The sequence below is a fragment of the Aegilops tauschii genome, chromosome 5, assembly GCF_002575655.3.
Source record: "Aegilops tauschii subsp. strangulata cultivar AL8/78 chromosome 5, Aet v6.0, whole genome shotgun sequence".
NCBI lineage: Eukaryota > Viridiplantae > Streptophyta > Magnoliopsida > Poales > Poaceae > Aegilops > Aegilops tauschii.
Genome location: NC_053039.3, coordinates 54,968,520 through 54,975,428, shown reverse-complemented (window position 1 = coordinate 54,975,428; position 6,909 = coordinate 54,968,520). Strand labels below are relative to the sequence as shown.

At 45.6% G+C, this 6,909-nt stretch overlaps 1 long non-coding RNA gene across 1 annotated transcript; it reads left to right on the top strand.

Moving 5' to 3' along the window:
* Positions 1-5,054: 5,054 nt before the first annotated feature.
* Positions 5,055-6,706, top strand: LOC120963839 (uncharacterized). Its single transcript, XR_005755545.3, has 4 exons — positions 5,055-5,210; positions 5,759-5,985; positions 6,056-6,105; positions 6,179-6,706. It is a non-coding gene; the product is annotated as an uncharacterized lncRNA (long non-coding RNA).
* Positions 6,707-6,909: the final 203 nt, after the last annotated feature.

Below are 6,909 nucleotides of genomic sequence, written 5' to 3'. Positions count from 1 at the left end.
TCCAGCGCCTGCCGCCTTTGCTCCCCATGAACACCACCTCCCACCGAATGACTTCTCCTCATCTTCCTTGACCACGCACGGCGGCATCGCCGCGAAGTAGCTTGCCGGTCGCCTCGGTGAGTTTGTGCAGAGGAGTGGAGAAAAAAGGGCAGAGGAGTGGGGAGAGGGGAGGTGGTGTTCGCGACCAAAGCTGCTCAAATGGGCCGTGCCAGCTGGGCCGGCCCGTTAGCACCCATACACGGCACGGCATGAGAAACGGGCCGAGCCCGGCACGCGGCACGCTAGGGGCCGTGCCTGGGCCTGAAGGCTGCGCACGCAGGCCAGCACGGCATAGCACAATTAGGTTTTCTTATTTATTTTTCCAGATTTTTTAAATATTTATAGGCTATAAAACAGATCAAAAAGGAAAAAAAAACATCCAAAATACGCCCAGCTGGCCGAAAGTACACGGCCAAACCGTGCCTTACGTGCCAACGGGCCGGCCCGATTAGCTAAGCAGTCGTGCCTGGGCTGTTAGGTGCAGCACATGGGCTGGCGCGAGACGACCTGCTTACTAATCGTGCCCATGTGGGGACGTGTCGTGCGAGGCACGATTAGCATGGGTCACGTCATGCTGGGCTGGTCCGGCCCATTTGGCCAGCTCTGTTCGGGGCGGATGGACTAATTCCCAAACGACTTTGTGCGCTGACGTGGCTACATACCCTGCTCCAAGATTTGTAATTGATATCCTACTATCCAAAGGACATTCACATCCAACTTCTAAAATACTGGTCGTTCGGGAGTTATAGATTCCACTTTTTTAGGGTTTATTTGTATTCATATGGAAACGAAAGCAGCAGTACTATATCATACAAAGTTTGAGGAATTGGGGATTAGGGTTACCTCTCCTCTCACGACCCCTCTCTCTAAGTCTATTTTTAGGGAACTCTTTCTTTCTCTCGAAGCTTGAGGAAAGTCGGTGGTATTGACCTCCGCCTGGCCAAATGGGCCCAAAGTATAACCACCAGCTCAACATCAAAATAGTACAATCGCATTTACTTGGCCCAAACGGTTAGTTCCCTTTTCATTTTCAGCAGCTTCAGACTTGGAAGACTTACTTATAGAGGATATTTATACTCCTAGGGTTTTCCTACTCCGGCGACTCGCACACACTCGGGGGGGGGGGGGGGGGGTTCTCTTGGTTTGTGCTTAGATCTAGCAGAGTCAGGATCCCAGGCGCCTGGGGGCGCATCCGCGGGGAGGAAGAAGGGGGGGAATGAAATTGATCTGGAGGAAGCCATGAAGCGGATGAAGTTGAAGGTCTTCGAGTTTTTTCTTTTGTGAGAAAACTTCTGATCTATTCATCTTCAAACATGGTAGTACAACAAACACCAGAAATAATAAAAATTACATCTAGATTCATAGACCACCTAGCGATGACTACAAGCACTGAAGCGAGCCGAAGGCGAACCGTTGTCATCGCCCCTCCATCGCCGGAGCCTGGCAAATATTGTTGTAGTAGGCAGTCGGGAAGTCATCATGTTAAGGCCTCATAGGACCAGTGCACCAGAATAGCAACTGCCACCGATGAAGACTAGTGTATCTAAAGGATCCAATTTGAAGACACACGAACGTAGACAAACTATGACCAAACCTAAGCATATCCATCGGAGACACACCTTCACACGCCTACCAAGGATGCTAGACGCACAACCAGAATGGGGGTTAGACGGGGAGAACCTTATTCCATCTTCAGGGAGCCTTCGTAGTCTCGCCTTCCTGAGCAGGACACAAACTCTAACGAAACTCACAGAAAGATCTAAAAACAGAGCCCTCCTACCGACAAGGGTCGGGATCCACCGCGCCCCCATGTCCCTAAGGCCACCAGAGATGATGCGGACCGGTGGCGGCGCCGAAAGTAGGCGAAGGAACTCTAAGCTTTTTGGAGGAGTGCAGCCAGAGGCGGCGGCTGCTGCATGTACTAACTGGTTTCCTTTGGTTCTGCTTTGAAGGTCTCCGACCTTGATGACATGTTTGTGTGCGAGGAAGAGATCTCGATGCTCTCTAAGGAGGCAAGATGGCTTTGTTGTTGCTAGGATTAACACCTCAGAAACGTTCAGTGTCGATGCCTTCAAGAACACCATAAGTATGCATGGCGACTTGCTAACGAGAGCGAGTTCTGCGAGGTGGAATCGGGTAACACACTAGGGGCCATGGACCTTCCTTTGATCTGGTTGGGCAACGGAAGGGGTAGACCGAGGGGTGTGGTGCTTAACACAAATCATGTTTAGGTGCAGATCCACGACCTCCCGGATCTTTATCGGTCACAACCCAAGGAGGATTGTGCATGTAAAGAGTGTGGACATGAACCCTTCTAAGGTGTATGAAGGAAACTATCTGAGAGTAAGGGCCAAGATAGCACTTGCCTAATCCGTTTTGCACCTCTAAATTTGAACGGGAAAGAGAGAATATACTTTCTTGTCAAATATGAAAATATAGGATTTTTTGCAAGGTTTGTGGTGTCTTGGGTCATATCAAAGTGGAATGTGGTGACAGAGTACACAACTCGAAGGAAATCGCATATGGATTGCGGATGGTTGTGGTCAGAAGGAGCATGCCGAGGAACCCAAACTTTGGTCGCGGGAGTGCTTCTCAGGCAGGAAGGGCCCCTGTGAGAGGAGCACGGGTCGGAATGCTGGGGTACAGTGTGGCAATGCCTATGTCCCACGAAAGAGTACGACTAGTGATGCCGGCATGGAGGAGGAGGAGGAGGAGGAGGATCTAAATGACACTACGGAAAATCTATTGGAACCTGATGAAGGGGAAGAAAATCGAGAGAGAGACAAGGAGTCAGCTTCAGCTAAAAATAAGCTTGATATGGATGTGGAGCATGACAAGGAGCATGGTGCCAATGCCGCCCCCACCCCCGCGCGCAAGGTTATGTTCCTCCACGGGAGCGAAAGAAGATAAGGAAATGGGCGTCCCCTGCCCTGCAGAAGCAAAACAAAATTATGAGTTAGTAAAAAATAAGAAAATAACTTGGCAACATCGGGGGCTCCCTCACGAAGGACCACCGTGCCTAATGTCTATCCTATGTTGGAACAGTCACCGGATTGTGAATCGGCTCGCATGCACACTAGGATTAGGAGATCATGCATATGCATGAAATCACTTAGAGTGCGTGGGTTTTGAAAAGTTTTGGATTTTTCTAGAAACGCGGTTCATATATCTCCTCTCCCTGACTTAATCGAAGAAGACAAGTTGTTGGCACCGACGATGCGATGGCAGCCGCGACAGGCTCTTTAATGTATTTTCATCTACTATTACTGTGTTAAAATTTATTTTGCCCTCGTAGCAAGCACGGGCAAATAGAAAGTAAGAAAAAACTATACTTTTAATTACCTGCAGGTCTAATTAACTATCTGCCTGATTAACTAACTAGCAAAAGGGCCCGTGTGTTGCAACGGGAGAAAAAGATAATATAATCTCCAATGGCCATGACCATGTTTTGCTACATCACCGAGATACATTATCGCTATCAATTTTGTGAAATCATGAATAATTTTTGAAATCATGAACATTTTTATAAACTTGTGCACATATTTGAAATCATGCACACCTTAACGAATTTTCAAACAATTGCTAGAACCAATAATTTTTTTTAATTTGTGAACATTTTATGCTATTCCAAACATTTTTTTAAAATTGTGAACAATTTTCTTGAATCGGCGAACATTTCTAGAATCGACGAACATTTTTCTAGAAATTGGCGGGACAATTTTTGAAATTCATGAAACTTTTTTTGATTTAACAGACATTTTTTGAAATGCATAATCATTTCTGAATCAGCGAACATCTTATGAATGAATAAACTATTTCGTAAGTCACAAACTATTTGAAAACTTTTAGGATAATTTTCCATTCATGACCATTTTTTGAATTGCCAACATTTTGTTCAATTGCATTAACATTTTTTAATACAGAATCGTTAAAAACAAGTTCAAGAACACTTTTTGATTTTCTGAACATTTGTTTTCAAAATCTGGAACATTTTTTGAATAAGCAAACAGTCGTTTAGAAAATTGAGAACATTTTTCTGAATCCACAAGCATTTTATGATTTATGAAATATTTTATTTCAAAGTTCTGATTTTCTTAAAATTTTGAAATTTTCTTAAATTCGCAAATTATTTAAAGTAGAAAAAGAAAAGACGAAATTTGAAAAACAGGCTGCCTAGACATGGGCCGGCCCGAACAAGCACGTTGTGTCTTGTTCCAGCGCGCAGAGCGCAGTATAGGAGGTCCCTACTACATGGGCCGAATCAGGCAAGGATTCCTTGTGTCTTATGAATTATAGGTGGTATTGGTGGGTGATATTTTACAACTTTGGGGGTAATTTTCGCGACGTACCGCCAGAAGGAATAACAGTTTATTATTTGGTATATATATAGATATAGATTATATTAATGACTTGGTTTCCAAATCAATTCGGTGTGAAAAAAATATTTATTTAAAGTAAACTAACTAATTATATGAGTAATTAATTTTTGGCTAATTAATTATATTAATGACTTGATTTTTAAATTGATTCGGTGCTCGATTTCTAAATTATTTTCGCTTTAATAGCTGCGTGAGAAAGACGTATATACACGCATCCTCTTTAATAAGTAGGAGTAGTAGAGATTAATTGTGATAGCAAAATCCACCCCCCTACCTACCAAATTTATTCAAATTTCCACTGCTGACCGGGTAGCCCACCTTGCCAGCCTCGCACGCGGCCGTTACAGTTTGTGTCGCCAGTCTATAGCTAGCCACCCTCTCTCTAGTCTCCAGTCCTCAATCCATCCCAAATCTTCTTTGGTTCCTCCACGCGAGAATTCCAGCCTACCACCGCCTGCGGCGGCGGCCGCTAGGGCCAGGGCCTGATGGCTAGGGTGTGTGCTAGACCCTGTGGCACGGCCGAGTAGGGTGGCCAGGAGCTGGCAGGAAGAGGCACCGTACCGGGCGTTTCTCCTCGGCCGCCGCCGCATAGGCTGCTATCGATACCTCGCCGTTATTTACCTTTGATCTTCCATTTCCCGATCTGGTTCTTCATCATTTTGTGTTTTTGTTGGATGAATCTAGTCATTGGGTGCTGTTGCTCGCAGGCTGCGGCCATGGAAGATCCCGGAGGAAGATTGACACCAGCGGATGCCGATCTTGTACAGAGCGATCGAGGATCCCGTCCCACAGGTTTGCAGATCTTAACCTGTGATTCCAATACATGTTCTAGATCAGAACTTCTGATCTTCAGCAGCTGGTAACGGAAAAACTTGCACGGTTAGTAAGTTTCCATGCCATGTCGAGTTTTACTTCGAATCTCCGCCACAAGAGATAAACATGGCCTGAATAATGATTAATGAATACTGACATATTCTAGTACATGGAGTGCTTCTGTAAGGAAACAACGATCGAGTATGGGAAATTAAGAACACCGTTGTAAGGCTGCTTGTTATCAAGTGAGAGGCTGTGGACTCGATTCTAATCATAGGGGATTTAAGTTCAGGAATCAGGAATTCTTCTTTCCACTTCAGTTGAAACTTCAACGTTGCTTAGCAACTCTAGCTAGCAGAGTGGTCAGATAACATATGGATGCAATTTTATTTTATTTTGAGAAGTATATAGATGCAAATCATGCTACACTATTATTGCTTGCCTATTAATTCACTGCCGTTACAGTTCTAATTTATTTACTATTATTCAATTTATTACCTACTTACCAAATTTACTCAAATTTCCAGCGCTGACCTGACGGCCTACCCTGTGAGTAGCCTCGTTCACGCGGGCGTTACAGTTCGTCTCGCCCGTCTATACCATGGGATCGGAGGCCAGGACGCCAAGTTTCCAAATTTCCCGAATTGGTTGCGGCGAGGGGCTGGTGGCTGGACTGTGCGCTCGGCACCGCGGAGCATGGTGGCCGGAGCGTGCTATAGGTGTTCCAGGTTTCTCGTCACTTCTTCATAGACCTGTAAGCTTCCCACCTCACTTCTTCCCGTGCTGCAGTATAAACTTTGACTGATCGGATTGGTTGGGCACAGGGTAGACGCGAGCAGGAGGAGCAGGAGATGTGGGTTTCGCAGTGGTGATGGTTCGTTTACCTTTGATGTTCTTCTTTTTCCCTTTGTCTTTGTGGACACCGTGGTGATTTCTGTTGCTGGTAGGCTGCAGCCATGGGACGTTAGGATGATCTCGGTGGGAGATTGAGGCCAGCGCGGATGCCGATCTTCTCTGGAGCCCCATGAGGTTTGCCTTAAACTGTTGGATCTAGTGCACATTCTATGGTCAGAGCTGCCGGCTTTTAGCAGGTGGAACTGAAACTTGTACCCAAGTTTCCATGTCCATGACACAGCACCATACCGTAGAAAACTTTTCTTTTTGTTAGCAAGATAGGAGGAATGTGAAGTCTTACTTGAAGCTTGGCGACAAGAGCTAACATGGTCTGGATAACTAATATCATAATATAGTACATGGAATGATTCTGCAATATTCTTGGTAGGTGGCATAGGTACTAGCAAGACCAAGATGAAGGCAGTTTCCATTAGCAGAGAGACAAGCGTTGTCATGTTCTCTTACATAGGCACTCAACGAAGCTTAATCTTAATTATCAACATACGGGCAGTGTCGATCGATCATGTGGGCCTAGCTTGTCATGTCTTGTCTTCCACACTTCTACGTCGGTCCATGGCATAAGGGGATATGAATGGCCATATGTTCGTCTGTGTGGGGGAAAATCCTCATAGGGCTGAAAATTTTAATATCTCTCTGTGGACTCAGGAGAATTCCATGGGGCCTACCCTTGCCTCCGACTGCTCCCATAGCCTACTTTGTTGGTGCGTAATCCAAGAGCTGCGATGTCCCGCTCTATGGGACAGGAATACCATGGCATGTGAGC